This window comes from Ovis aries, chromosome X (assembly GCF_016772045.2).
Source record: "Ovis aries strain OAR_USU_Benz2616 breed Rambouillet chromosome X, ARS-UI_Ramb_v3.0, whole genome shotgun sequence".
Classification (NCBI taxonomy): domain Eukaryota; kingdom Metazoa; phylum Chordata; class Mammalia; order Artiodactyla; family Bovidae; genus Ovis; species Ovis aries.
In genome coordinates this window covers 23,188,482-23,210,690 of record NC_056080.1, presented here as the reverse complement: position 1 = coordinate 23,210,690, position 22,209 = coordinate 23,188,482, and the positions used below count along the sequence as shown (strand labels likewise).

At 39.2% G+C, this 22,209-nt stretch overlaps 1 protein-coding gene and 1 pseudogene across 2 annotated transcripts in view; one reads left to right on the top strand and one right to left on the bottom strand.

The window, feature by feature from the left end:
• POLA1 (DNA polymerase alpha 1, catalytic subunit) overlaps positions 1-22,209 on the bottom strand; it is a 291,633-nt gene that overhangs the window by 72,526 nt on the left and 196,898 nt on the right. The gene's annotated exons all lie outside the window — the stretch shown is intronic.
• Positions 608-22,209, top strand: part of LOC114111500 (putative ribosomal protein uL13-like) — a 47,841-nt pseudogene continuing 26,239 nt past the window's right edge.

The window sequence follows — 22,209 nt, the reverse complement described above, 5'->3', positions numbered from 1 at the left end:
TTTTATTTTTTCTGTCACCCAAATTGGTTTTCTGCCCATTTTATTTGCATTATTTATGCTTTTTCTGTAAATACAGAACAAGAGGGGGTGAAAAAATACTGGTTTGCCAACTCCAATGTACTTCTTTGCAAAGGAAATTATTTCCATAGGCTACAGAAATAACTTATTTGGATTACTTCAATTAGTTCTAATACAAAACATTGCCACCACTTCATTAATCAGCTGCTTGTGAGGGTTACTTTTCCAAGAAGTCTTTTTAGTAATTTGATTAGAAAGAATGGTAGTGCACATTATCATCTGATTCAGTATGTCCATCAAGTAGACAATTTACAGTGAGTTCTTGATAACGATGGGCTTATTTTAAAAAAGCCACACAGACAGCAATTTCTTCATTTTATAATCCTAGTCCTATTTTTTTGGTGAAGACGAAGTTATTTTTCAAAGTCTTTGGCAGCACACGGTGCTGAATAAGCATCAGGAACTATTTCAATGCTTTAAGAGGCATTTCACTCTTTGCCTCTCCCCAGACAACCCCCCCTCCATGAATGATGCAGTAATTAAAACCTAATTATTATCTTCATTTTAAACAAAACCTAAAGTGAATACCAATTAATAACAACAAACTAATGAGCATCTGCTGTGATGAAATTGAATATGAATGTGCTGCAAATTTCGGGTAATTTATTTTTTTTTAGGGGAGTGCCACTGGTCGCGTTCTGCTGTTAGAAGATTATATAGAATGTACACCATTTTCTATCAAGTCATTCTGCACATGGCAATTTCCATCTTAGGAAACAGGGCTGGCTTTAATGCTACAGATGTTGAAATATCGAAATACTGGTCATGTTGTCTTCACTGGGACTGAGGACAATTCTACCTTGAATTTATTGCCCTCTCTTCAGAAGTTTTCCTTTTTTAAATGCCATATTTCAAGGTTAACCTCATGCCAAAAAAGCCCCACAAAAAAACCCCAAAAGATTTCAGTTAGCCCCCATGCTACATATAATCATGTATTAACATCACAATGAGAAATATAAATTTCTAACCAGAAGAAATAATAATATAAAAATAAGGTTGGTAAGCCACTTTGGATTTCACTGGAGCTATAAAATGGCCTAGAAACATTTATGTAAGTGAGAGAAACCCTTGATATCTGGAAGTATTGAGGTAGTTAACTTTGTTCAGATTCATTCATGTTACTAACAGCACCACACCAAGAAGCAAAATGTGGAGACAGAATGAGGTTCTGCAGATTACAGTTTCAACCTCCATATCTATAGTAAGAATGAGTAGGGCAAGATCAGTGGTTTTCAAGTATGTTCAATTCACGTGCCTTGGAGGCTTCTCAAATTTTGATTCTGATTTCACTGATTATATATTCACTGTAAAAAATTCATGTATTCACATGTATTACCTCTCAAATTTTAAGATGTGTAAGATCCCAACATATCAGTTGGTGTTCTCACTGAAAAATAAGTTATAAGCTATAAAAAATCTCATCTTTTTTATAGTTGGGAATTCTGCATGAAATCTTATTTGGATAAAAGGGTTTCCTAGATTAGTGAGTTTTCTAAGGTTTCTTTCTAGATTTAAACTGAACTGAAAACTACTTTGACTTTCTTTCCCTGGCACATTCACCCAAATATATCTAATCTGGCTAAAATAAAAATTCTCTACCACTTCCCAACTCATGCACAAAAATCTGGCAAAATTGAAATCTAGAATGTTTGGTCAGCTTTCTAATATTCTTATTAACTGGCACCAAAGGGTCTATGATGAGCAATATCAACAGCTACTAAAATAAAATAAATATACATGGCTACTGTAAATAAAGTGATGCAGCATTTAGGACAAAAACTTAACTGTGTAATTTGACCTGGCTGTTAAGGTGTACTCTGGCTTAGGTGACATCTCAGAACAAGTTTTGCCTCAGATGGACAAAACAGGAGAAGGCTGTCATAGCTGATCCAAGCCAAGCCAAAGTCAGCCTCCCTTCACACCACTAGCCACCAAGCACATAAGAAAGACTGCTGTCCATTCATTCAACAAATTGAGCATCTAAAATAGGCCAGGCACTATTCCAGCTGCTAAGGCTACCTCAGAGAAAGAGAAATAGGATAAGATTGCAGGAGCTTATAGCCTGGTGTGGGTGTGACTTTTCCAACACTACACTGCAGTCAAATGTGGAAATTTCCATTTATCTACCTGCTTCTCACAGTAGCCGCTCTCTGTAACTTTTTAATGGCATGTTTATCTTGCATTTCCTAACAGAATTATTTGAGTGTTTTAATTCTTACACTACAGAGAGATCTCAGATGATTATACTCATTTTAAAATTTGTGTCCCTTGCATTTATATAATAATGTTAGGCTTTTCAAAGCATTCAGTCCTCACAAAAGCTCTGTCAGGTAAGTGGGAAGTTAGAATTATTGTCCCTATTTGACAGAGCTCATCAAAGATGAAGTCACCTGTTCATGATCCTAGATCTGGTCAGTGAATAGAGCACTAATGGCCAGTTTGCAAACCTCTTAGAAAAACCAGTGGAGTCAAAACTAGAATGACAGTTAGTGACTAGAATCAATATTTTTTATTGCCAAATGGCATCTTAAATCTTTGCCTGAAATGCTGGTATAGGATTATCTGAGGTACAATTTTAAAGTCCATATGTGCATGCTATTTAAAGTGAACAGAGATTTCCCAAATGTTATCAATGTGTTAAATCACTGTGCTAAAGGAGAGGGTTGAAGAAGTTTAGCATGATGTGTTAATATGCATTTGACACTTTCCAGTTTTCAGCTCCATCTCCCCAGCATTATGCTTTCTCCCATTTGATCTTCAATAAATGAACTAGCCATTCTGATTATCTTCATTTTACAGATAAGGAAGCTGAGACTCAAATAGGTTATGGGACTTGCCCTAGGTCATGCAACTAGTAAGGGGCAGAGCCAAGACTTGATCCCAGGTTTTCAATGTCCAAGCCCCTTGATCTTTGTAATATGCCACTTTTCATTCATACACTTTCAACAACGTCATTCTGTGTGTTAATCAGCTCTTTTGTGGCTAGTTTTCAACCTGAAATACTCAGTGCACCAGAGAAGCAGTATATTATAAGCACCTGATACCTCACTCACACTATTAGGCTACAGTGATACCATGTTTAGGGCATAGCCCACCATGAGTAGAAGTGGCAGGAGCACAGGGCCAAAGCAAAGGGCATTGGCTTGGGGGCTGGAGGTGCAGACTGCAAGCAGAAACTGACCAAGCCAAATCAAAAGTTTTCCAATGTGTATCATGGTTGAACTGGGGACCTAAAGTCTAACTGTGTCAATTTAATTTTCTAATTTTTGCTCACCTTCATTCTAAGATGCACCTTTCAGAAAATGCACCTTTGAGCAGAAAGATATAAAAATCTAAGTTCTTAAAAGTTTATGTTCCACACAGATCTCTGTGCACACACTTCAGAAAAAATTTTTATGGGTTTAGAAATTCCTTTTAGAACATAAAGAAGCTTTCCTTTTCTGTTTTACAAATTGAAAAACTGAGGCTTGGAGAAATGAAGTAACCTCTCCTCTCATTTGTAAATAGATGGGGGGGGATGCACCCCATCAAAGCACTGTTACCAGGATTACATGACATAATATGTGTGAAACATTTAGGACACTACCTGACATACAGTGAGTGCTAACTAACTGGTAGTGAGTCTTTTAACTTTTTCTTAGCTATGAACACTTGTCTTTGGGAAGTTTCCTGAAGTAAACCAAGTAGGCACCTGCAAGAACTTGACATTTTTTTCCCCTTTTTAATTTTGTGAACTTCATTCAAGAGCCAAGGCCAAACAATATACTCTTATGATTCTAAGTAAAAGTCACTGATTAAGTAAGCAAATTTTTTAAAAAGGAAGGGTGGTAGGATTTCAGTACCAATCACTGTAAAAAAAATGAAGACCTGATTTCTATCTCTCCTATAGGCTGAAATAGGATAAAGTATTTCCTTGCTTTTAATCTCTTTGCAACTAATGTATAGCAGTTCTGTTTATTTTAAAATTTTTTTGATGTGCATCATTTTTTTTTTCGGACTGATGTGCATCATTTTAAAAGTCTTTATTGAATTTGTTACAACACTGCTTCTGTTTGACGCTTTGGTGTTTTGGCCGTGAGGCATGTGGGATCTCAGTGCCCCACCAGAGATCAAACCCCTGCCTCCTGTATGGGAAAGTGAACTCTTAACCACTAGACTGCCAGGGAAATCCCGATAGTTCTGTTTAAAGTACTGTAATCTCCTTGAGGATAGACATCCTATCATAAATACCTCAGGACCCCCAAGATCCTGGAATAGGGAGGATGACGCCAAAAACATAAGTTCTTTAGAAGAAAAGTTCTAAGCAAAGCAGTAAGTGGTTAAATGTGAAAATATGAGATAAGGCAAGTATGGTGTGGTTGTTAACAGCACAGACTCTGGAACCAGTATGGGTTCAAATTCCGCCTCTAACATTTAGCAGATATGTGATCTTAGACAAGGCATTGAAAACTACACTCTCCACCTCCTCATATGTAAAATCAGTGCCTCCAACAGTAGCATATGTTTGCTTTACATCTTTTTGGGGGGTTGAATTTAGCTACAAAAAACCCTTAATATATCTTGAGTCTTGTCTTTCTTCTACTGTCTCTGTATATAAGCCTATAATGAGGTTAATACACCTTATAAGCTATTAGAAGACAGAAATTGTAGCTACAAATGCAGTTTTAAAATGATAGTCACAGAATATCACAGGCTCACATAACAGTAAACTTAAAAAATGATGCTGAGGAATATTCAAGAAAGGGTGGAGTGCTTTTTGTTTTGTTATTGGTGGAGGTCAGTTACTACTTTAACAGAAGTCGAAGAGGCAGATTTTGGAGAGGACTTCACTGACTACTTTCAATTTTTCTTTCTGGTGTAAGGTCTCATCTTAATGATAAACAGTAAATACACCCAACAGTGGTTAATGGTGTGGATTCTGGAGTCTGCCAGGCTCTCCTTCAAATCCTGGCTGTGACATTTATTGGAGGTGAAGTCCTAGGATGACCAACCTCTCCAAGCCTCAGTTTCTTCATCTGTAAAAGACCCATGCGACTGTTGTGAGGATTAAATTGAATAATGCATATGAAGTATCTGGCACAAGTGGCGGCACTGGTGGTAAAGGACCTGCCAATGCAGGGGATGTAAGAGACATGGGTTTGATTCCTGGGTTTGGAAAATTCCCTGGAGGAGGGCGTGGCAACCCACTCCAATATTCTTGCCTGGAGAATCCCATGGACAAAGAAGCCTGGCGGGCTATGGTCTGTAGGGTTGCAGAGCTGGACACGAATGAAGCGACTTAGCATAGCACAAGTGTATAGTCTGGCACATGGTAAGCACTCAGTTTGTCTTAGTTATCATTGAAGTGTTATACTCAATAACACTCTTGCTTGATTCTAAGACACCTCTCAGCACTTTGAATGTTTCTGAAACAAAGATTTGTCTTATGAACTGTTGTCTTTGCTGAAACTTTTCTTTTCCTCTGAAATGCTGTTACTAAATCAGTGGTATGTCTTATAATTGATGCCACCATAGAAGAGAGAAATACATTGGGTATAAACAGACTTAACATTTATGCCCTCCTTGTTCTCCTAGTTCATTAGTTAAGATTCACTTCTTGTTACTATTCAGTTCAACTAGTCAGACTACGTTTGGCCGTGATGCTGTTCTCGTCGTCTTAGTCAACGAAAATAAATCCATATATCTTACATCTAACACAGCCATTAGGCTTTAAGGCCATAGACTCCCCATGCTAACCAGGCATTATCAAAATACAAGATAAGAAGAAGTAATTCTTTTATTGATATGGTTTGGAATTTCTATAGGAAATTTCAGGTAGCTAATTTGGGTACTAAAACTCATCACACATCCAAAAAACACATGGTAGATGTCTTATGATTTTGTTTTTGATGTTTTGTACAAGAACCTATTCAGTAACAAGTCACTATAGTTATACTTTACAAATGTCAGTAAATTAATTTTGACAATGAAAAAAAGTAACAAAGGAAGGGTACTAATATACATGCACATGTAATTCACTAATTCCTCTTCTAAATTCTTCCAACTTGCCAGAATTATATTAGAACCACAAAAACAGAGCCAATAAAAACTAGTTTGGCTGTTCTTTGCCCTTTCTTTCTACAGTGCATTAGAAATTACAGTCTTAGACATTTGTTTAATTAGAAACGAGGCTTGCTTGTATTCAAGACCTGGTCTTTTCTACTGAAAGCTTACCTAGGCCAAAGGGCTTCCCTGGTGGCTCAGCGGGAGACCAGGGTTCCATTCCTGGGTTGGGAAGATCCCCTGGAGAAGGAAATGGCAATCCATTCCAGCACTCTTGCCTGGAAAATCCCATGGACGGAGGAGCCTAATAGGCTACAGTCCATGGGGTCGCAAAGAGTCGGACACGACTGAGCGACTTCACTTTCACTTTCATTTTACCTAGGCCACCTTCTACTTATAACAGGAAACCAAACCATTCCATACAGAGGTGTCAAAACAAGCAAAACACAAACTGGCTAATGGACTTTCCTAGGAATAAAATGAATAGTCATCAATGTGTTCTCTGTTGACTACTATCTCCTAAAAGGAAGGAAACTAGTAATTACCTGTAACTTAAAAAATAAAATAAAAAAAGATTTGCAATCTAGGAAATTATATCTGGTAAAATGAGAAAAACAGAAACAAAAATCCTATCCAGGCTCTATACACCTAGGTCTCACATCATGGGGTGTCCTTTGATAATATATCCCACTCATGTCCTCTCTCCCCCTTTAAAAACTGTCCTCAGGTTCCTGGGATTGGCTTCATCCCAGATGCAACAGACTGAGATGCTATTCTACTGTTTTTCTGTCTTAACTCACATACTTTATCATACTCTATCTGGGGTTTGCACAGAAAGTTCAAGGATTAACAATGAATCATTAGTTCCTAAACCTATGTTACACCTGGTTCTTTTGCGTCCTGAGCAGGCGGCACTGATATGAAAAAGTATCTTCTTTCTTCTGCATTCCTGCTGGTTCCACTTGTTCTGTAATCCTTGAAGACTATAACAGAAGTATCTTGATTTGAACTCCAGCAGGTCTGTTTCTCTCAAATCACTTGTCAACGCTCACCTATGTTACTTGAGTCACCGCCGATATACACACTGTGGTGCTCAATTATTCAGATGCAGTTGGTTCACTTCCTTGTTCTTCCCCTTTCTGGCTTTGGGCCAGTTCACTTCTCAGCAGTTTTTCAACCAGCAAAGTGAGAAAAAGTAACACATCTTCCTGAAATATAGTACTGGCATATAGTAGGTATTCAATAAACACTGTTCCAGTATCAAGTAAATAAAGCATGAAATCAGCCAAAGTTTTTTTTTTTTTTTTTTAAGCAATACTAAAGACTTGGATGGGAAGTGGAGATGACTGGTTAAAAATTTAAGTTCTCATTATTTGTGAATTTCATCTGCCCAGGTGACTGATTTACCAACATTTTCTCAGCAACTGAACTATTGTTATACATGAACTTAAACAGAGCAATCTCATAAATAAAACAGATAAAAGAAATACTCCAGTGGTATCTTTGAATAAGGTCAGGGCCCTCACCCATAGAATACAATTTCAAATTCTAATAAAATCCCAGGATGTATATGCAGAATGTAGGAGCTACAGTCCTAGGTTCTCCAAATAGGCCCATTAGTTTTGTTAAGAAATGAAAAGGGCAAATTCATATATCAGCTGAAGATAAAGATATGGATTTGCTAAGCCTAATATGCGTGTGTGCTAAGTCGCCTCAGTCGTGACGACTGATTGCGACCCCATGGACTGTGGCGCACCAGGCTCCTCTTCCATTGGACTCTCCAGACAATACTGGAGTGGGTTGCCATTCCCTTCTATAGGGATGTTCCCGACACAAGGACTGAACCTGGGTCTCATGCACTGCAGGCAGATTCTTTACCATCTGAGCCACCAGGGATATGGAACAGTGTAAATCATAACCATTATAAAATAAAATAAAATGAAGCATATTTATTGGAATATTGTCCCCCTTTAAAGTTGGCACTAAGTGGGCAGAAGTCTGGAGGCAGCTGGAGCATTCAGTCATGCACAGGCCTGTAGGAGGTCCTGCCCACCAATATGACTACACCGTAATCTATTTCACCTCACTCAGAAACACTGTTTAAGAGTTGTGAATGTAAAATAACCTTAACCAGTAATTTCAAACCAGGAGAACAAAAGGAACATGATTGAAACTAATTTACATTTTCAATTATTACTACAAAAATTTCGAATCTATGCTCTTCTTTTTGTGGTCTGTTTGTTTTTAAATGATCACCTTTACCTGACAGGAAGGGCATGTGTGAAAGGGGTTCTGGAAGGCTGGCAATGGGGAGATAAAGAGAGAACAAATCAGCTCTCCATGAAGCTATGTATCCCTCAATAAACAAGACAGAAGAATGGTAACTATGAGCAAATACATGCCTATACTGCTTAAAAGAAAATAGAGCTTCCTGAGGTCTATCATAGTTTTTAATAATTATGTTAAAAATATTTATTTATTTGTCTGCATCAGGTCTTAGCTGTGGTACATGGGGTCCAGAGCTTGCGGGGCTCAGTAGTTATAGCGCGAGGGCCTACTTGCTCTGAGGCATGTGGTATCTTAGTTCCCTGAGCAGGGATAGAACTGCATTGCTTGCATTGCAAGGTGTATTCTTAACCACTGGACTACCAGGGAAGTCCCCTACTATTGTTTTTAAAAACAAAAAACATGCTGCTCTAAAATCCAGAGTTTCCTATTCAAAACTCTGTCATGTTTTCAAGGTTTTACTTTTTTATTTAAATAGTTAGAACTTGCATATGGCCTGACACTCCCAAATCTATCCCATCCCAAAAGCTGGGCTTAGGAAAGACCTTTCTTTGTTTTTACTTTAGCAAAATGAGAATATTAATGTCTTGTTCCTCAAAAGAGATTTTTTTCACAGCTGATATTTTCTCCTTGTGCAGATTCCTTGACAAAAAGCATAGCAGGGGCTCTCAATCACATATCTATTATATTTATGTGAACTGTGTTTACAAGTGGCAGGAGTTGGGACTTATTGTCATGTAACCTCAGTGCCAGATATTTAATTTATCTAACTTGTGTAAAAGGAGCTCCCTTAGTTCTATGTCTCCACATATATCCCTGTATTTGAAAAGATTTACTCTTGAAGTGGTAAATAAATTCGCCTGCCAATGCAGGAGACACAGGTTCGATCCCTGGGTTTCCCTAGTGGCTCAGTGGTATAGAATCTGCCTGCCAACAGGAGACGCTGATTTGATCCTGGCTAGGGAAGATTCCCTAGAAAAGGAAATGGCAACTCACTCCAGTATTCTTGCCTGAAAAATCCCATGGACAGAGGAGACTGGTGGGCTACAGTTCATGGGGTTGCAGAGTCGGAAAAGACTTATCAACTAAACAACATCCTTGAAGTAGAGTTATATGTTATCACCAGGCCACGGAAATTTTTCTTTCATTTTTACTTTAAAAAATTTCACAATGAGATTAATTTGGGAGAGTATATATAGCATAGTTCTATTATTTTTAACACATGTAACATCCATGACAACTAGGATACACAACAGTTCCAAAACTGCCTTTTGCTGCCCATTTATATTCAGACCATTCTCTAATCCATGACAACTACTGGTTCTCCATCATTACAGTTCTGAAATTTCAACAATGCCATTTAAATGGAATTAAACACTATGTGGTCTTTTGAGTCTAGGTTTTTTTCACACAGCATAATAGCTTTGAGACCCATCTAAGTTGCTATATGTTATCAGTAGTCTGTTCCTTTTTATTGCTAAGTAATACTCCATGGTATGAAAGCATGACAGTTTATTCATTCATCCACTGAAGTGTGTTGGAGTTGTTTCCAGTTTGGGGCTATTATGAATTCAGTTCCTTAGAAACATTTCTGCACAGATTTTTACATGGTTATAATTTTTCATTTCTCTAGGGTAAATACCCAAGAGGATTCCCAGGTCATACAGAAAGTATACATTGATCTTTATGAGAAACAAACTGTTTTCCAGACTGGCAGCACCATTTTACATTTCCATCAGCAAAGTAAGCATGTTGTTCCACATCTTCACAAGCACTTGGTACTGTCAGTATTTTGTATTTTAACCATTCCAGTAAGTATGGAGTGCTATCTTGCCAAGGTTTCAATTTGTATTTCCCTGATGCTAATAATGAAACAACTTTTCATTATTTGTCATCCTTATGTTCTCTGTGGTAAAGAATCTTTTTAAGTCTTTTGTTTATTTTTAAATTGGAGTGGTTTTCTTTTAACTGAGTTTTGAGAGTTCTTTATATATATACTAGACACAGGTCCCTTGTTGGATATGTGATTTGTAAACATTTCCTCCAAGTTTATGACTTGTCATTTCTATCCCTTAATAGTGTCTTTTCAAGTAAGTTTTTATTTTGATGACGTTCAAGTGATTTTTCCGTTTTTAAATTGATCATTTTTATCTCATGTTTAAGAATTCTTCACCTAATTTGAGGTCATGAAGATTTTCTCTTATGTACTACTTCTTAAAGTTTATAGTTTTGCACTTAGAGCTGTGATATATTTTGTTAATATTTGTATAAGGTAAGATTTTAGCTCAAAGTTTATTTTTTCTGCATGTGAATGTCCAACTTCTTCCAACACTACATGTTGATGAAAGGGCTATTCATTCTTCATTAAATTCTTTTGAATTGCTGTTAAAAATTGAATGGCCAAACTTGTTTGAGTCTATCTATTCTGTGGGTCTAGGTTTCTATCCATTTGCCAGTTTTACACTGTTCATATCTGTAGCTTTAAGTCTTACAATTGATTATTGATTCCTCCAACTTAACTTTTTTTCAATTATGAATTTACTTCCTTTAACAAATATAGGACTATTGAGGTAATCCATTTCATCTTGGATGAATTCTTATAGTTTTCAATTTTTGAGGAATTGGTCCACTACTCTTAAATTGTCAAATATGTTTAGTAGTCTCCTATCCTTTTAAAATCTACGGAGGCCTAGTATTCTGGATATGGCTAATTTGTATCTTTACTTTTTAAAAATCTCTGTCAGCCTTGCTAGATGCTTATCAATTTTATTGATATTTTCAAATATTCATGTTTTTGTTTCACTGATTTGTTCTATTCTTTCAATTTAACTAATATATCTTCACTATCTCTTTTCTTCTGTTTGTTTTGGGCTTATTTTGCTCTGCTTTTCAAAACATTTTCTGAAAGTGGAAACTCACATTGATTTGACACCTTTCTTTTTCTCTAATACAAACATTTAATGCTGTCAATTTCCCTCTAAGCACTGCTTTAGGTGCATCATCCTACTGTACAGTTTTTTACTTTTCCCCTTTGAACCTCACCTGACTCTGACAGCATGATTATTTCATAGTTAACTGCCAAATGAACAGACTTATATTACCAAGTGGGTCAATAAACAATCCGTTGACACTTTCTACTTGAGTATTTTACAGATTTTGTGTGTCTATGATGCGTAAATATTGGTAATTGGTCTACTCTGCATTACAGTAGGCACCATAGTATATATTGTCTCAATCATTGTTTGATATGTTGCATTTTCATTTTCACTCGGTTCAAAATATTTCCTAATTTTCCTTGGGACCTTTTTTTGACCGTTGGGTTATTTAGAAGTGTGTTGTTTGATTTCCAAGAACTTAGAGAGTTTCTGGTTACTTTTCTCTTAATGACTTCTAGTTTAATTCCATTATGGCCTCAGAATATACTTCATATGATTTCAATTATTTTAAATTCATTAAGGTTGTTTTTATGATGCAGAATATAGTCTATCATATAGTCTATCTTATTGAATGTTCCATGTACACTTGAAAAGAATCTTGATCATGCTATCGACAGGTGGAGTGTTCTGTACATATCAATTAAATCCCATTGGTTGTCAGTTCTATATCCTTGCTGATTTTTTGTCCAGTATTTCTATCAATTACTGAAAGAGGAGTGTCACAAGTTGCCAAGTATAATTATGGATTGTCTATTTCTCCTTTCAATTCTGTCACTTTTTGCTTCAGGTGCCACCATTTTGAAGCACTGTTGTTAGGTACATACAGATTTTGGGTGGTTTTCTCTTCTCAGTGAATTAGCTCTTTATCATGAGTAATATTCTTTGCTCTGAAGTCTAATTTTCTGCTTTTAACATAGCCACTCTTTCTTTTCATTAGTGTTTGCATGGTATATCTTTTGCCATTTTCTCCTTTAATCTACCTATACCATTATATTTGAAATTAGTTTCTTGAAGACATTTTATAATACTTGCATCATTAAAAAATACATTCTGATAATTTCTATCTTTTAATTGGTATAAACACATTTAGAACATTTAAAGAAGTTACTGATATGTTTGGATTTGGGTGTACCATTTTGTTATTTGCTCTGCTTCTCCTTTCTCTTTTCTATTTCCTGCCCTCTTTGGGATTATTCCAACATCTTTTTATTATTTAATTAATTGTGGTTTTGACAACATCTCTTTGTAAAGTTCATCATTAAGGATGACAATATATATACTTTAGAATTAAAAATTTACCATGTAAATGGAATGTAAAAACCCACATAGATCCCTTTTCCCTCCTTCCTTTGATGTTGTAGTTGTCTCATAAATTAGACCTACACACTGAAAACTGGTAGAAAATGCTATAATTTTTGCTTTCGCCTATCAAAAATATTTCAAGTAACTCAAGCAAAGTAGTTATTATATTTACCATTTCCTTTTCCTTCCTTCTTTTTTTTAAATTAATTATTTAGTTTTGGCTGTGCTGGGTCTTTGTTACTATGGGGGCTACTATTCAGTTGCAGTGCTTGGGCTTCTCACTGCGGTTGCTGCTCTTGTTGCAGAGCACAGGCTCTACGGCGTGTGGGCTTCAGTAGCTGCAGCACATGGGCTCAGTAGCTGTGGCTCCCAGGCTCGAGAGCACAAGCTAGATGCTTATGGCACACAGTTTTAGTTGCCCCATGGCATGTGAGATCTTCCCAGAACAGGGACTGAACCTGTGTCTCCTGCACTGGCAGCCGGATTCTTTACTGCTGGGCCACCAGGGAAGCCCTCTTCCTTCATTCTTGATGTTCTAGGTATCTTTCCAGGATCATGTCCCTTCTGTCTGAGTAACTTAGTTCAACAATTCTTTCAGAGTAGGTCTGCTGACAATGAATTCGTTTAGCTTTCCCTCATCTGAAAATGTCTTTCTTTTACCTTCACTGCAAAAGATTTTGGGGGGGGCTTGATAAAAACAGTGAGTTGATAATCTTTTAGCACTTTAAAAACACTGTACTACTTCCTCTGGCCTCCACATTGTTTCTGATAAGAAATATGTCATCATTTGAATCATTTTCCCTTATGCATGCTTTGCGACCCTGGAGACTGTAGCTCACCAGGCTCCTCCATCCATGGGATTTTTCAGACAAGAATACTAGAGCGGGTTAATATTTCCTCCTCCAGAGGATATTCCCAACCCAGGGATCGAATCCATGTACTCTTACAAAACATCATTTTTCTCTGATGGTTTTTAAAACTTTTGCCCCCCCCCCCAGCCCCCCCCCTACACTTAGATGATGATGTGTTCCAGACACACACACACACACACACACACACACACCACACACATACACACACACACTCTTAGATGATGATGTGTTCCAGAGTGAATTTCTTAGGGTTTATCCTGATTGGGATTCACTGAGCTTTCCGAATCTGTCAATTTGTCTTTTGTCAAACTTGGGAAAGGTTCACATTATTTCTTCAAATATTTTTTTTCAGCCTGGTGCTTCTCCTCCTTTTTTGGATTCCAATGATGTGAATGTTAGACTGTGTATTATTGTCCCACAGGTCCTGGAGGCTCTGTTCTGCCTAACCCCTTTGTCTTTTTCTACCTCTCCTTTAGACTGGATAATTTGTACTGATCTACTTTCAAGTTCACTGGCAGTTTCCTGTGTCATCTCCATTCTGCTATTGAGCCTACTCAATGAGGTTTTAAACTTTGGTTATATTTTTTGGTTCTAATATATTCATGTGGCTCTCTTTTTTACATCTATTTCTTCTGTCATATAACTGTAACAGCATCATTTAAATCTTGACTTTTGATTTCTGACCCTTGCCCCGCCCTGCCCCATGCAAGCTGTGCTTTTTCTTCTTCTACCAGGTAGTTCTGAACTGAATTTTGGACATTTTGAGTAGCATGAATCTATGGGTGTTACTTAAATTCTATGGATAACTGTTGATGTATTTGTTTTAGCAGGCAACTGACTTCATTAGGTCTGGGTTATGGATTCCAACCCACTTTCTCTGGACTGTGGGCCTGATCTCAGTTCACCTTTCAAAACTGTGGCAGTACTTGTTATATTTGTCCCATGTGTACACCACGCAGAAGTCAATCTGGGTTGTGGTCTTTTACTTCAGTTCTGAAAGTTTTTGATGTGCTAATTAGGCTCAGATCCTTTCCTTCCAGATTGGGGTATGAGACCCAAAGTTCACCGACAAGTTTATGAGGTCACCTTCCCTGAAGCTGTCTTTGTCTGTGATCTCCCTGGTACCTTTTAGTTCCCAGCAGCTAGCCAGAAAGCTGGGTCTTTACTTCTTTCCTTTCTTTCTTAAGAAGGGGAGACGTGAGTTGAGTGTTTTGGCTCTTGGTGACTACCACTGCAGCTTTTGTTGCCAACATAAGATCACTTGGGGGCTGGAGCATGAGAATGAAAAAAAGAGAGAGAGGAAACAAAAACACCTTCGGGATTCCCATATCTTTTCTAGTAAGGGGATTCCCTTACTTCTCTAATATATGTTTGTAACTTTAAGATCTAGATTGAAAATTTTTATCTTCTAAGGAGCCTTAGTTTACCATATCTCTTTAGCACTAATGTATTAATTCTATAATATACTGTTACTTTTTAAGAACTTTTGTTTTACTTCAAATCTCTCTGGTTGGTTCCTTATATTGAAGCTGTTTAAGGGCAGAAACCATGGCTTCAAAACCTATTTTACTTGCCACAACCCAGACAAGCAGCATGGAGAGAGACAATATTCAGTAACTGTTTGGTTGACAAATGTTCCAATTGATCTTTATAAAAATAAGAATAATTTTGCACAAATTGAAAATGAGGAAAGAATAATAAAGTAGCGGGAATGTAAGGTGCTAGTTAATCATCAGGGAACAGTTGGTTCCACTACAATGTTTACTTTGAAAATGAGAATTAATTCCAATGCCATTGATATATCAGGAAATAATGTGAATTTTATATCTGTTTCTACAGGATTCTGTCTGTAAGAAACACTAGGTAAATGCAGAAAACTGCATCCAGATGAATCAAGCCACAGAGGAATATACGTAACACACATGTACATACACCCCTCAAACACTGACCAGCTACCCCTGTTCACTGAGTGTGTAGTAAGCTACACTAACTCAAATCTGGTGTTTGTATAATTTTCCTTCCTATTTCAGATAACCTTCCTTCCACCACTTCACCATGACTCGTGAGCTGCAACCTTTCTGATGTTCACTTTCACAAGCAAACTTCAAGTCTTTTGCAAGGTAAAATGCTGCATTTACTGTAGTATTTATGTATTTCTTAGCTATTAAAGATATGTAACATCACACCTCTGTTTTCATTAGGTTCCTATATCCCCACGTCCAAGGAGCAGTGGTTGTGCAGGAGGGCCGAGAGGAGCTACTCCATGTTCAAGGTCAGGAGGGGTGGCCGTGAGGAGATACCCCTTGTCCAAGGTAAGCAGCAGTGGCTGCACTTTGCTGGAGCAGCCGTGAAGAGATAACCCACGCCCAAGGTAAGAGAAACCCAAGTAAGACGGTAAGTGTTGCGAGAGGGTATCAGAGGGCAGACACACAAACCATAATCACAGAAAACTACTCAATCTAATCACACAGACCACAGCTTTGTCTAACTCAATGAAACTAAGCCATGCCGTGTGGGGCCACCCAAGACGGGAGGGTCATGGTGGAGAGGTCTGACAGAATGTGGTCCACTGGAGAAGGGAATGGCAAACCACTTCAGTATTCTTGCCTTGAGAACCCCATGAACAGTATGAAAAGGCAAAATGATAGGATACTGAAACAGGTACTCCCCAGGTCAGTAGGTGTCCAATATGCTACTGGAGATCAGTGGAGAAATAAGTCCAGAAAGAATAAAGGGATGGAGCCAAAGCAAAAACAATACCCAGTTATGGATGTGACTGGTGATAGAAGCAAGGTCTGATGCTGTAAAGAGCAATATTCCATAGGAACCTGGAATGTTAGATCCATGAATCAAGGCAAATCAGAAGTGGTCAAACAGGAGACGGCAAGAGTGAACGTCAACATTGTAGGAATTAGCGAACTAAAATGGACTGGAATGGGTGAATTTAACTCAGATGACCATTATATCTACTACTGTGGGCGGGAATCCCTTAGAAGAAATGGAGTAGCCATCACTGTCAACAAAAATGTCCAAAATGCAGTACTTGGATGCAATCTCAAAAACAACAGAATGATCTCTGTTCGTTTCCAAGGCAAACGATTCACTATCACAGTAATCCAAGTCTATGCCCTAACCAGTAACGCTGAAGAAGTTGAAGTTGAACTGTTCTATGAAGACCTACAAGACCTTTTAGAACTAACACCCAAAAAAGATGTCCTTTTCATTATAGGGGACTGGAATGCAAAAGTAGGAAGCCAAGAAACACATGGAGTAACAGGCAAATTTGGCCTTGGAATATGGAATGAAGCAGCGCAAAGGCTGAGAGTTTTGCCAAGAGAACGCACTGGTCATAGAAAACACCCTCTTCCAACAACACAAGAGAAGACTCTACACATGGACATCACCAGATGGTCAACACTGAAATCAGATTGATTATATTCTTTGCAGCCAAAGATGGAGAAGCTCTATACGGTCAGCAAAAAAAGACCAGGGCTGACTGTGGCTCAGATCATGAACTCCTTATTGCCAAATTCAGACTCAAATTGAAGAAAGTAGGGAAAACCACTAGACCATTCAGGTATGACCTAAATCAAATCCCTTATAATTATACAGCGGAAGTGAGAAATAGATTTAAGGGACTAGATCTGATAGACAGAGTACCTGATAAGCTATGGACAGAGGTTCGTGACATTGCATAGGAGACAGGGATCAAGACCATCCCCAGGGAAAAGAAATGCAAAAAAGCAAAATGGCTGTCTGGGGAGGCCTTACAAATAGCTGTGAAAAGAAGAGAAGTGAAAAGCAAAGGAGAAAAGGAAAGATATAAGCATGTGAATGCAGAGTTCCAAAGAATAGCAAGGAGATATAAGAAAGCCTTCCTCAGCGATCAATGCAAAGAAATAGAGGAAAACAACAGAATGGGAAAGACTGGAGATCTCTTCAAGAAAATTAGAGATACCAAGGGAAGATTTCATGCAAAGATGGGCTCAATAAAGGACAGAAACGGTAGGGACCTAACAGAAGCAGAAGATATTAAGAAGAGGTGGCAAGAATACACAGAAGAACTGTACAAAAAAGATCTTCACGATCGATAATCACGATGGTATGATCACTCACCTAGAGCCAGACATCCTGAAATGTGAAGGCAAGTGGACCTTAGAAAGCATCTCTACGAACGAAGCTGGTGGAGGTGATGGAATTCCAGTTGAGCTATTTCAAATCCTGAAAGATGATGCTGTGAAAGTGCTGCACTCAATATGCCAGCAAATTTAGAAAACTCAGCAGTGGCCACAGGACTGGAAAAGGTCAGTTTTCATTCCAATCCCAAAGAAAGCCAATGCCAAAGAATGCTCAAACTACCACACAATTGCACTCATCTCACATGCTAGTAAAGTAATGCTCAAAATTCTCCAACCCAGGCTTCAGCAATATGTGAACCGTGAACTTCCAGATGATAAAGCTGGTTCTAGAAAAGGCAGAGGAACCAGAGATCAAATTGCCAACATCCGCTGGATCATGGAAAAAGCAATAGAGTTCCAGAAAAACATCTATTTCTGCTTTATTGACTATGCCAAAACTTTGACTGTGTGGATCACAAGAAACTGTGGAAAATTCTGAAAGAGATGGGAATACCAGACCACCTGACCTGCCTCTTGAGAAACCTATATGCAGGTCAGGATCCAAGAGTTAGAACTGGACATGGAACAACAGACTGGTTCCAAATAGGAAAAGGAGTACGTCAAGGCTGTATATTGTCACCCTGCTTATTTAACTTATATGCAGAGTACATCATGAGAAACGCTGGGCTGGAAGAAGCACAAGCTGGAATCAAGATTGCCAGAAGAAATATCAATAACCTTAGATATACAGATGATACCACCCTTATGGCAGAAAGTGAAGAGGAACTAAAAAGCCTCTTGATGAAAGTGAAAGAGGAGAGTGAAAAAATTGGCTTAAAGCTCAACATTCAGAAAACGAAGATCATGGCATCTGGTCCCATCACTTCATGGCAAATAGATGGGAAAACAATGGAAAGGAAATAGTGTCAGACTTTATTTGGGGGGGGCTCTAAAATCACTGCAGATGGTGACTGCAGCCATGAAATTAAAAGACGCTTACTCTTTGGAAGGAAAGTTATGACCAACCTAGATAGCATATTGAAAAGCAGAGACATTACCTTGCCAACAAAGGTCCATCTAGTCAAGGCTATGGTTTTTCCAGTGGTCATGTATGGATGTGAGAGTTGGACTGTGAAGAAAGCTGAGTGCCGAAGAATTGATGCTTTTGAACTGTGGTGTTGGAGAAGACTCTTGAGAGTCCCTTGGACTGCAAGGAGATCCAACCAGTCCATTCTAAAGGAGATCAGTCCTGGGTATTCTTTGGAAGGAACGATGCTAAAGCAAAGAGTTGACTCATTGGAAAAGACTCTTATGCTGGGAGGGACTGGGGGCAGGAGGAGAAGGGGACGACAGAGGATGAGATGGCTGGATGGCATCACTGACTCGGTGGACGTGAGTCTGAGTGAACTCCGGGAGTTGGTGATGGACAGGGAGGCCTGGTGTGCTGCGATTCATGGGGTCGCAAAGAGTCGGACACAACTGAGTGAGTGACATGAACTGATATTCTTGTTTGAGTCACTGATGAAATTTTGGTGGGTTTCTAACCCATGTATCTTTTCCATAAAGCATCTGGTTGTTTTTTTACATAACTTGGTAATTTTTAGAAACACATGTATGGAGTTATAGGAGAGCTGAGTGCAATCAGAGAGGCTGGGAGGGAAGACTGGTGGAAGGACAAGTGTAAGAATAAAAACAAAGGACAGGATGTGGACCATACTACCACTATGTTTGTTCTTAATTTCTAAATTTGCCCTCTTTTTCCAGGTGGCTACCAAAGATGGTGGAAGGGCAGGTCCTGGTGCTCGATAGCCAAGGCCATCTCCTGGGCTCCCCAGAGGCCATTGTGGCCAAGCAGGTGCTTCTAGGCTGGAAGGCTGTGGTCGTGTGCTGTGAGGGCATCAGTATTTCTGGCAATTGCCACAGAAATAAGTTGAAGTACCTAGCCTTTCATCAACATTTCTGGTAATTTTTACAGAAGTAAGTTGAAGTACCTGGGTTTTCTCCCCAAGCGGATGAACACCAACCCCTCCTGTGGCACTTCCAAAACCCAGCCGCATCTTCCGCCAGACAGTGCAAGGCATGCTGCCCCACAAGACCAAGCAGGGCCAGGCTGCTCTGGAGCGCCTCAAGGTGTTTGATTTGATCCCACGACCCTATGGCAAGAAAAAGCGGATGGTGGTTCCTGCTGCCCTCAAGGTTGTGTGTCTGAAGCTTACTCAGAAGTTTGCCTACCTAGGGCGCCTGGCTCATGAGGTTATCTGGAAGTACCAGGTGGTTAACGGCCACACTGGAGGAGAGGAGAAAGCGGAAAGCCAAGATCCACTATCAGAAAAAGAAGCAGCTCACGAGGCTATGGAAGCAGGCTGAAAAGAACACTGAGAAGAAAACTGACAAATTCACAGAGGTCCTCATGGATTCCCAGTCTGAGCCCAATAAAACTGACTGTTTATTCTTCATGCTTGGCCTGGCCTGCCCTTCCTCCATTGCCACCCTAGGATGTGGGGGCCCCCAGGGGCTGCCATGCAGGTGCCACAAGCAGATTGGGTATAGCTGAGGGACATTAGTCAGTGTAGGCAGTTCTAAGGGCTGTGCAGGCATCATTGGTCTGCAGCCTACTGGTTCGTGAGATTTTTAAGACATGAACAGTTGGAACAACCAATGCAGTTGCAATACTGGCAGAAGTGAGCTGGAAGACTTAATTGGAAGTGACCCCCATGACTTAAAGGGTGTCTGTTCAAGCTTCCCACGTGGTCAGATACTATACTCTGCAGCTGTTAGGATGTGAAAGAACGCCCAAAAGTGTCTCTGGAAGAGAAATTTCAGCCAAGGGGTCACAGGCATCACTTAGTGTCTTCCCTATATTTTGTGATCCCAAACCAATAAATTATTTTTTTAAAGAAAAAAAAAAAAGATTTGCCCAAGAAGATTTTCTTCGATCTATAATAATCCAAAGAGAAGAGCAGAGTCTGACACCACTAAACTGGGGTCTCACAGCTAATCAAACCAAAGATTAGTTTACTCTAACGGTTTAACTTCAACTTACTGCTTCAGAGTAGAAATGACACAGCTTCCTAAGGATGTTTCTCTAATAGAGCATCACTAAATAAGACTGTCTAGCGAAAGGGTAAGGCGCAGAAGAAACTCAACAATGTCTTTTGCTTCTGCACCTCCAGCTATTCGTAGCCTACCAATCCTTCCAGTCCTAGCTTACATTTCACCTTTTCTATGCAATCATCTCAGCTTTGCCTTTTCTAACCACTTATGTACATGTTTAGACTAAAATTAGTATAGCAGTTGTTAATTACTTCCTGCCATCCCTTCAACACACCTGCATATAGATGAACACACACCCATCTGAGACAATGGTTTGTTCCAGCTGTGATTCTCATGACTTTCAGGGATCTCTCAGTAGGAGTAGGAGTCTGTGGTGTGTCTCTGTGTCCAGGAATTTTACTTCATCAGCTAGACTGTGAACTTAAAGTGGAACACAAGTCATTTTCCCCTCAAAAACCTATTAAAAGCAAGGACAGTGCTATGCTGTGTGTGTGTTGGGTGGGGTAGGGTGGTTCCGCAGATGGTTTGTGTCTTTTGTATGGCACAAGAGTTGGCCATTAAGTCTATGTTTAGGAAGAACCAGTGATTTGGGTAAGGAGTCTATGCAATTATTAATATTTACCTTGAAAATTACTTATTTTTCAGTGAGTAATTTAAATGTATTAGAATCCAATTCAGAATCAATGACGACAGGAAGGAATCCCTCTGCCATTCACTGTATATAATAACATTAGGTAAACAACGATCTGAATAACAAATTCTATCAGTTCTGGCTTAAAAATTGCATCTAGAATCTAACCACTTCTCATAAGCTCTCCTACTGTCCTGTTAGTCAAACCGCCAGGTCTTTTGCCTGCACCACAGGGTCAAAGTAGTTTGCTTTAAGTCAGATCATGGCATTCCTCTGCTCAGAACTCCTCGACAGTTTCCCAGAATTGAAGTCAAAGTCCTCACAATGGTCTGTATGGCCCCTCACAGGTGGTATCCCCCCACTGCCTTCCCTGTTACCACTCTCCCCACTGCTCACTCATCGCTTGCCACACCAGCTCCTTGCAATTCCTTTCAGACGTGTCTAGCAAGCTCTTCTCTCAGGCCCTTCATACTTGCTGTCCCATATGCATGGCATGCTTTTCCTCCACCTACCTGCATGACTCACTGTTCATATTCTTCTGGTCTTTTCTCAATATTGAGAACTTCCCTAACAATCCTATAGAGATTAGCAACCCCCAGTTGCCTCAGTCCTTTCCTCCTTACACAGTTAAATTTTTCTCCACAATACATGTTACCACCTGCCCTGGGCGCATGTGCTAAGTTGCCTCAGTCGTGTTCGACTCTGAGAGCCCATGACCATACTATTGGGCGTTCTATCTTCCCACACTAGAAGGTAAGTTCCGTGAGGACAGGGTGTTAGTTTAGTTCCCTGCTATATCCCTAGCGGCTGTAACAATGTTGGCCCAGAGTAGGGGCTCCATAAACTTTTGTTGAATGAGTTTGGAGTACATAATAAGCAACATTATTTAT